The 10,008-nt window shown below is 45.7% G+C and overlaps 1 protein-coding gene across 4 annotated transcripts in view; it reads right to left on the reverse strand.

The window, feature by feature from the left end:
* LOC146199554 (neuropeptide receptor 15-like) overlaps positions 1 to 3,782 on the reverse strand; it is a 29,694-nt gene extending 25,912 nt beyond the window's left edge. The window contains exon 1 of one of the 4 annotated variants that reach the window (XM_084595072.1): positions 3,670 to 3,782. The gene's annotated coding sequence lies outside the window, so the exon portion shown is untranslated. Of the gene's footprint in view, positions 1 to 46; positions 520 to 3,069; positions 3,637 to 3,669 lie in introns of those variants that run through there. The other 3 variants (XM_084595073.1, XM_084595070.1, XM_084595071.1) reach the window with 3 other exon arrangements.
* Between the last annotated feature and the right edge of the window lie 6,226 nt (positions 3,783 to 10,008).

A 10,008-nucleotide genomic window follows, 5' to 3' on the forward strand; every position in this document is an offset into this window, starting at 1 on the left:
TAAAAAGGGACCAGTGTCTCTCAAAGACAGCAAGTGTTATGTTTACCTTGCGAAACAGGCTCCGATGCCTGCAACACGATTGAGGTAACTGAGATTTCGAGAGCCCGGTTCCTGGCGCAACTTTAGCTCTCGCGATCCAGCAGCTCAACGAGATTCTCAAAAGTATCATCAATGAGTTCCTGCTAATTTTGGTTTGGTAAATACTCTCAAAGGGCTATTAATGAGGCTTTCATTTTCAAAAACAAAGCAGTTTTCTGTGGTCCTTGATCCACCAAAGCCCAAGCTGCTTAATGATGGTAACATTCTGTTCGTGCGTCTGACAAGTCAAAGTGAAAACTTCCGGTCGTTTTAATATTTGTTTCACCTGCTGCGTGTTAAAAATAAGTTTGCGGTGATAATAATCAGCCAATAATATTTGAATTACCAGCTGATGTTTAGCAATAGAAAGCTTAGCATATTCGGTTGAAGACATTTGTTCCTTAGAATATACGCAATGAAACCAGCTAGTGCAGCTGTATTCCCAACTTGTGCTTTGCCGACAGAGTGTCATTTTTGTCTGCATAAAATCCCTTCAGGAATATATAATGCTGAGCCTAATTAATGCTCAATCAATGCGTAAAAATGTACATGGCCGACAGCCTTTTAAGTTTCGACCCATTACATTTATATATGCAGTATTTTAAAATATGATTTAAAAATTACTTGCAGAATATTGTGTTAATTTAGTTAGACATGCTTTATACCTGCGATTGATGAACTAAAGTTTAACGTATTTTTGTGTAATGTAATAACTTAGTGACTTGCCGGAAATCTCGATAAACCTTAAAAAATCTGCTTGCATAGCTATATCCCGTGAGCATTATTATATTTTATTATGTCCTGTGTGACGGATTTATTTATCTAAAAAAATTAAGTTTGCCAATCGTTCTAAGTTAAGCTGGAAATTTTCTTTTTGGTTAGACCGCATGATCGTGTTTGATTTTATACTATTCAAGCTTGACAAGTGCTAAATGTGGCGGGAATGTTCGCAGGCCTTGAGCCGGTCTCAGTCACAAATATTGTCACCCTTTGAAACATTCAGTAATCATTTAGCAGTATATGACGTGATGCAGTGGAAACATCGCCTGCTGACGGAGCTTTGTAATCTTCTATTATCCACCCTCGGCAGCTGCTTTGTTACATGGGCTCTTTTTTTTGCACTTCAGAGCCCACTGACTCAAAATTTACAAGTGCTGCGACAAAGTGTATTGTTGTGGTGGTCTCGACTATAAGAGGCCGTTGTTTCGCGGTCCTCAAAATGAAGACTGTTTGATTTGACGTCTTGCTCCACCTGGGGGAAAAACATTGCAATGCTGGCATGAAAGGTTGGCATTTAGAGCTCAACTTCTACTCGTGTTTCTATCCTACAGCACAGTAATGTAACCTTTTTCGAAAGGCACTGTTCTGCTAGAAGCATTTTGTGTCATTTATCGTAAATAGAGCGAACAAGCTAGAAAACAGCTTGAGAAATTTTACTTCATTCCCGACCCTAGCGGGAGTACTACATTATATCACCAACCCCGCCGGGGCGGCGCAGTGGTTAAGGTGCTCGACTACTGTTCCCAAGAACGCGGGATCGAATCCCGGCCTCGGCGGCCGCTTTTCAATGGAGGCAAAAAGCAAGGCGCCCGTGTGCTGTGCGATGTCAGTGCACGTTAAAGAACCCCAGGTGGTCGAAATTTCCGGAGTCCTCCACTACAGCGTCTCTCATAGCCTGAGTCGCTTTGGGACGTTAAACCCCAAAAACCAAATCAAAACCAAACCTACATTATATCACCGAAGAAAAAAACTAATTGATCCGTAAAAATTATTATTCTCTATAGAAAAAAAAAATCTCATATGAGAAATAAACAGCATAAAATGTTTGCCGAATTTGCCGAAAGTGCAGAAACGAAAATTCCCTCCCGGCAACTATGCAACGTACTGTTTTAATGGTTTATTGCCATAACCAACTCAACTATTAATATTGAACAACAGTGTATATATTCAAATTACCTATATTATGAGAATGGTTGATCGACCAAAGTGTAATTCAAGCTTGAACACTAAATAACCTAAGCCCTGTAAAAGCAACTCAGAAACTGTTGAGAGCAACGGGCCTAGTCTCCACTCAGTTTGTTTCGTTCTCCAAGATGATTTATTAGTACTGACTGACTAACTTAACTGGCCTATGGAAAAAGTTTCAATTAACGAGCTGAGGATCGTATTGAAAGACCGTTTCTGAAACGTGTGCACAAAGGTTAGCATTAACGCAGAAATATTTACCGGCCCTAGAAGAGAGCTACGGTGCGACCCCCTGCTAGCTCCAATCTTTCGTTCAAAGCTCTCGAAAAACTCCACTGAGAAAGCTATAGACACGAAAGCATCTTCAAACATTCATTTTACCCCGCCACGCTTGGAAGATTCTTATGGTGCCTTTTATATCTGGAGATAAATACAGTCTTGAACTTATTATACTGAACTTTCTAGGCAGAAAAAAATATTGTTTACGAGGCAACTAAACTGCCTCCATCTGCGTACACTCGGTTTGGATACTTCCTCTCAACAAAGCGTTTGTTTAATTTAGCTCAACAAGCAGTATTTTAATAAGTTCGTAAAAAATTACTGAACTTCTTCCGGGACAATTATTACAACTAAAGAAACTACAATTATGCGAAAAAGTTTTCTTCTATGGATATTACTGTAGAACGGCTTTTAACGCAAATTTTAGGCACTGAGCACTGCTTACGGCCTTCGGGATCTCTCAATATTCAAGAATGCTTTCGTCTTGGTACGTTAAAGGACATCCTTTGCTCATGCTAATATTCATGCCAACATGACTTTATGCCTTCCGGCAATGCTATTATCATGAAACACAAGACAGACGCTTGAGGTTAGAGACGCGAGTTGCACATATGATATCTTCTTGATATCCGACATTTGAGAACATAAAAAAAGAAGAGTTAGTAATAGATCGAATTGCAATAAAAATGTTCCCATATTAATGCGCAACTAATCATCTTCCTCAAATGCCTTGGAAGGAAGTCTTACCTGCGAGGCCGCGTTCAGTAGATGCGACAAATCCGCACTTTCCAAAAAACTCCGCGCAGAAGTTTTTACGCGAAGAACCAAAGTTTCATCGACGATATTTCTTTTCTCTGACACCTTTTCATCAAGGATCAAAAAAGAACCTGAGCATAAATTTTCACAAATTCAGAGGGCAGTTATCTATTACCAAAGAACAAATTATCAGACAGGGGCGACTTTTCTCTGCCCCAAAAGCCGCGGACGGGAGCTCACTTCTCACCTCGGCGCGCGCCGGGCACTGTCTGAGCGGCCGATGAGACCCACTCTGGAGTCGCCGTCGCACCGTGCCGGCGCTCGCGTTCCCGAGTTTCTCCTCTGGAGTCGCTGCACTCGCTGGAGAGGATGACGGCGCCTAATATCCCAAGCTCCCTCCGACCCTCTCTATCCCCTTTAGGGAATCCCTCTCCATCGTTGTCGCTTGCGTGCCTCTCTCTGCCTCTACCTTGTCCTTTTCTTGTCCCCTCACTCTCTCGGTCTTTCGACTTCGCGATCTTGGCCGCCCGCAATACTCACGCCCGTAGCCCTTTCTGACACCTGCTATGACGCGTCAACACTCAGCCTTACCGTGTCTTAGAGCGGTCTTTCCTTCTTTTGTTTTTATTAACTGCTGCTGCTCCAGCCTTTTACTTTGCTGTCTTCGCCGCGAACGACGCAAGAGGCTGATTTCCAAGAGCTGCCGAAGAGGCAGTGAATTCTGAATTACTGCGCCGGGAAGGAAATGCAATGAATAGATCAAGTTCATTAGATCAAGCCTCAATTTTTTAAATTTATTAATACCTCAACTACCTTTGTGTAGGGGTTTTAAATGAGGGGTGGGGGCTTCACAAAAGAAGGTTTTTGACAGCTGTCTTGACATTGATCGAACTGGAGAGGTGCACTACTCTTCAGGCAGACCATTCTAGTCCTTCCCTGTAAGTAAAAAAAAAAAAAACGAATGAAGAGGAATGATGTGCGGCGCGCATGCGGAGAACATACCGACTTGAAATGACCGGTGCAGGGATGAGTGACGGCGGCAAGGTGACATGTCGTTGTGAGCAACAGGTACGGGATAAAGCTTGTGATAAAGAGCAAGCCTAACTACTGTACGTCTTGTTTCTAGTTCAGCAAGGTTCACATTAGATTTTTCGGCTTTGACAAGGAAGAATATTCATGAAATATAAATCTGGCTCAGTGGTTCTGAATTATTTCAAGGGTGAGAGAAATAATAGTCTTTTAAATGTTTCAAAGTGAGTATTCATCTTCCATTTTCGACCTGATAAAGAATTTTTAAGTGATGGCATTTACTGAAGGGGAGGCAAATTGAAGATTGGTACGGTTTGCTTCGCAGCTACTTTCGTTACGAGGGAGGATCATTGAAGATTGTATATGCAGTTGAACCCCTTTATAAGAGACACGTACGGGAGAGCAGTTTTTTGTCTCTTATATGAGAGGTCTCTTATAAGCAGGGTACCATGTTTTTATTTTCTGATCAGCCCTTATTTCAAAGTAGGTACTTTTAGCAGGGACAGGACACCTGTGATTCTTGATTGGGAGCTGTGCGAACGAGAGTGCCCACCTCACGCTCTCGGTATTGCTGCCTCGGGCAGACGCTCGCACGTGCGGTCGCACTCGTACCCTTGGCGGTAAGTTTGAAGTGCTTTCCTATGTTGCATTCCCATTGCAGGGGCTTTTCGTCGGTATTTTATAGCTGACCGACCCACTCTGGCTTTGCTGAAGTTATAATAAATAGTGACTGCGCACTTCTATCGTCCCCCTTTGCTTTCACAATAGGTTCAACTGCGATTAGCGACCGATGGCACTGCATCGAAGGATAAAATGTCTGCTACAAGCGAGATTGTTGACCACAATGCAAGGATAACTTGTCGTTTATAACCAGTTGTCTTTTATGTCTGATGTCTGTTACAAAAGAGGTCAAATTAATGGGAGAGATAGGGCAACCAACCAAGTGGCTGAAGAGTGTCTCTTATACCCGATTGTCTCTTACATCCGTTCCTCTTATAACGGGGTTCAACTGTATATATATATATATGTTGCATTCCCATTGCAGGGGCTTTTCGTCGGTATTTTATAGCAGACCGACCCACTCTGGCTTTGCTGAAGTTATAATAAACAGTGACTGCGCACTTCTATCGTCCCCCTTTGCTTTCACAATAGGTTCAATGCGGATTTTCAGAAAATAGCAAGGTGAGATAAGAATGCCTTCCTGAACATACAGTGTCAAGCAGTTGAGGACAACAGCCAATTAAGGAACACAAGAGCTCTGTATAAGACAATCAAAGATATCAAAGGAAGCTTCTGTGCTAAGCTGGGCGTGAGAAAGGACAAACGAGGCAAGGACCTCACTGAAGCCTCAGAGATAAAGAAGAGGTGGCAGGAATACACAGAAGAACTGTACAAGAAGGACCCGGATGTGCAAACCCAACATAGGACGGTTGTGATTACTGATCTCGAGCCGGGCATCCTGAAGAGTGAAGTTGAATGGGCCTTAGCCAGCCTTGCTAAGAACAAAGCTAGCGGAATTGATGGTATTCCAGCTGAGTTGCTTCAAAACCTCAACCACGACGCTGTTAAGAAACTGCATACATTATGTCAAAAGATTTGGACAACCCTGCAGTGGCCACAGGATTGGAGGAGGTCAGTTTACATCCCCATTCCAAAGAAAGGCAGTGCCAAAGATTGTTCCAACTACCGCACGATCGCGCTTATTTCGCATGCTAGCAAGGTGATGTTAAAAATCCTGCAAGGTAGGCTGCAGCAGTATGTGGATCGGGAGCTTCCGGACGTGCAAGCTGGGTTTCGCAAGGGCAGAGGAACTAGAGACCAAATTGCCAACCTTCGCTGGATCATGGAAAAAAGCAAGAGAGTTCCAGAAACCCATTTACTTCTGCTTTATTGATTATGCGAAAGCGTTTGACTGCGTAGATCACAGCAGATTGTGGCAAGCTCTCCAAGAGATGGGAGTTCCAATTCACCTCATCTGTCTCCTCAGCAACCTTTATGAAGGGCAAGAGGCCACAGTCAGAACTGGGCATGGTCTTACTGATTGGTTTCCGATTGAGAAAGGAGTGAGGCAAGGCTGCATACTGTCGCCCTGCCTATTTAACCTTTATGCAGAGTGCATCATGAGAAAGGCCGGTCTGGACGAGTCTTCAGCTGGAGTGAAGATTGCTGGAAAACGTATCAACAACCTTAGATATGCGTTTGATACCACTTTAATGGCAGAAAGTGAAGTGAAACTCAAGAGACTTCTGATGCGCGTACAAGAAGAGAGTGAGAAGTTTGGGCGTAAACTGAACATTAAAAAGACGAAGATCATGGCGTCTTGCCCTATCAAGTCCTGGAGCATCAATGGACAAGAAGTGGAAGCTGTAACAGATTTTCTGTTCTTGGGCGCCAAGATTATCTCGGAAGGAGACTGCAGCCATGAAAATAGGAGACGCCTGCTTCTGGGAAAGAGTGCAATGGTTAGCCTTGACCGCCTAGTAAAGAGCAGAGACATTAGTCTGCCAACCAAGATCCGTATAACCCGTGCTATGGTCTTTCCAGTTGTGATGTATGGATGCGAGAGTTGGACTGTGAAAAAGGCTGACCGCCGAAGAATTGACGCGTTTGAATTGTGGTGCTGGCGAAGACTCTTAAGAGTTCCTTGGACTGCCAGAAGATCAAATCAGTCGATATTGTCACCATAAACCCTGACTGCTCATTGGAGGGTCAAATTCTAAAGTTAAAGCTCAGCTACTTTGGTCATCTGATGAGAAGAGAGGAGTCGCTGGAGAAAGATTTGATGTTGGGAAAGGTTGAGGGTCGGCGGAGAAGGGGTAGGCAGCGAACGTGATGGTTAGATGGCATTCTCGAGGCATTGCAGATGAAGCTATGTGATGTTAAGAAGATAGTGAGAGACCGGAAAGCGTGGCGTGACATGGTCCATAGGGTCACGAAGAGTCGGACACGACTGAACGCCTGAACTGAACTGATATATATATATATATATATTGTGATGGAGAAGAAGCAGAGGCGCGGATGTTCTTTCGAACGCCCAGCCTTAGTCTATCTTGCTCGTCTTCTTCCGCTCCGCTTCTCCGATCTCTACCTCATCCTTGTTGTTTCGGCATCACACTCGGCCATGACTGCGGACCTGAAAGAAAGACACCACAGTCCCTTACACGTAATGCGCTTCATGGAGGGAAGGATTCTACGAATGTCTGTGAAAGCCCAAAGACGACAGATACCAATCATGAATTGACGCACAGGGCTCATATAGGCACTGCAAACGACTGTGACCGTAAGGACAGTTGCGCTGAACACCAACGCTTCAAGCGAACCATGCGAACACTTTCGCTTCAGGTCTGGCGTTCATGGTAGTAGGAAGCGGCACTAAATCTTATTCCGTCCATAACCTAATCAGTCTTGCAGGCGAACGACCCTTTTCTTCACCCGCGACACGTGCTTTACGAAATTGTTCTCCTCCTTCCGTCCGAACCTGCCTGAAACGCTGCTGTACACATACACCACATATTGTCACTTCAGCACTCACTGATTATGTAGGGCCCATCATATTTTGCGGTCAGCTTACACCCTGTTGATTGTACCCCGCGTCGCACCCAGACTTCGTATCCAACTCTATAGCGAGGAGCTGGTCAATGTCGGCGGTCATAGTTGCGTTTGTGTGCCTGTTGCGCACGAGACGCTCTTTTCCGTGCTTCCGAACTGATGCGCTGACAAGCTGCCTGTCGTGGTACAGGGGTACCGATCTCGATAGGTGGTTCCAAATTGCACGTTCCTGCAAATTGAGACTGTTGTCCGTATACAATCTTATACGGCGTTTTTCCTGCAGAACTTTGCACAGAAGTGTTGACAGCTAGGCCGCCGCTCGCAGGTGCTGGCCCAAGTATCATCATCATCGTCATCATGATCATTTTCATCATCATCATCAGCCTGACTATGCCCACTGCAGGGCGAAGGCCTCTCCCATTATTCGCCAATTAACCCGGGCCTGTGCTAGCCGCACCCACGTTATCCTTGCGAACTTCTTAACCTCATCCGCCCACCTAAATTTCTGCCGTCCCCTGCTACGCTTTCCTTCCCTTGGAATCCAGTTTGTTACCCTAAGCGACCATCGGTTATCCTCTTTTCGTACTACATGGGCAGGACATGCCCATTTATTCTTCTTGATTTCCCCTAGATTGTCAGTAACTTGAGTTATTTCTCCGACCCACTCTGCACGCTTCCTATCTCTTAATATTACCCCTACCATTTTTCGTTCCCTAGCCCTCTGCGTTGTCCTCAACTTAAGTAGAACCCTCTTTGTTAGCCTCCACGTTTCAGCCTCATAGGTGAGTACAGGTAAGATGCAACTGTTGTATACTTTCCTCTTGAGCGATACCGGTAAGCTGGTAGTCATAATCTGCGAGTGCTGGCCAAATGCGATCCATCCCAATCTTATTCTTGTTATTTCCTTTTCATGGTCCGGATCTGCGATTACTACCTGTCCTAAGTAGACATATTCGCCTACTACTTCCAGATCTTCGCTACCTAACGTAAACTGCTGTTCCTTCCCGATGCTGTTGAACATTAGCTTGTGTTCTGCATATTGATTTTCAATCCTACCTTTCTACTTTTCCTGCCTCACAGTCTGCCTCCCCAGTTTTGTTATTCGTGCAGAAGGGAGCGAGTCGCGACTGTATGGTATGATTCATCCTCTCGGTGAGACCATTCGCTTGAGGATGGTACGCCGATGCGAAGTGGTGCTCAACTGCCACCTGTGGCAGGTAGGCACGGATTTCGCGACTCCGGAAGGTGGTTGAGCTGTCAGATATTAGTTTTCGTGGAAGTCCGTGCCGCCATTCGAACCGGTCTTGTAAAAATTTAACAACGTAGTGGGCAGCGAAGAAGGGTACAGCAGCAACCTCTAGAAATTTTTACTGATAATCTACAGCCACTAATATGTACCGGTTGCCCACTGCTGATGTAGGCAGAGGTCCAATGTTGTCGATCCCTATGGTGTCAAATACAGTCTCAGGCAAACGGATTGGCGTTAGAAGCCCGGGTTGACAACCTGGAAGACACTTGTACTGCTGGCAGACTTCGCAGCTGGCAATGTACGCGCGAATGTTGCTGCTCATCTTGGGCAACCAGAAGCGTTCCTGCGCCTTTCATAACGTGGCTCACTGACCAATGTGCCGTCCTGTGGGGAAGTCGTGAATAGGGTGGAGCACCTGCCCGTGAAGAGCAGCAGGAAGTACGAGGAGATGCTGTTCTTCCTTGCGGTTTTTGAACCAATGTCGGCGGTAAAAACCTAGCATCCCGCAGGACTAACTTGGAGTTGATTCCAGTGTCCCCAAGGGAAGCCATGATAGCCGCCAAATCTCAGTCCTCGCTTTGGGCTTTGTGAGGCCGCGGTGGCCCTTTCTTTAATATTTCTGCGATGGAATGTTCTCCAAGCTACGAGAAAGCTACGCGACCGATTACGTCATCTCGGCCGCCGGGCTGCGCCTCCTCGCCCTCGTCGCCATGCGCGGAGTCAAGCGTGCATTCCCCCGCACGGTCCCGGCCCTCCTCGCTTCGCGCGGGAGGGCCGCGCGTGCTGACCATGTTCGAGAAAATTCGAGGCCTCTCCAGAAGGCCAAGGGGGGAAGGCATAGCTTTGGCAGCGCTAAGCTGTTTTCCGTTCCTCCTCCGCGCCTAGAAGGTTCGGCGCTGGCTATTTAAGAGCGCGCCGCGCAGCCATCGACGGTTCTGGTTCTGATTCGATTCCCGCTCGGAGAAGACAGCGTAGCAGGTAGGTCCCGACTGAGAAGTCGTAAAAAGAACGATGCGCTCAGTTTGATGTTAGTTTTTCGCTCAGTCTCTTTTGTAAAGTGTGTCGCCTCTCTGTCTTGTGTAATTAAGTTTTCTGTACCCTGT

The sequence above is a fragment of the Amblyomma maculatum genome, chromosome 2 (genome assembly GCF_055883805.1).
Source record: "Amblyomma maculatum isolate TAMU_Amacu chromosome 2, ASM5588380v1, whole genome shotgun sequence".
Lineage (NCBI taxonomy): Eukaryota > Metazoa > Arthropoda > Arachnida > Ixodida > Ixodidae > Amblyomma > Amblyomma maculatum.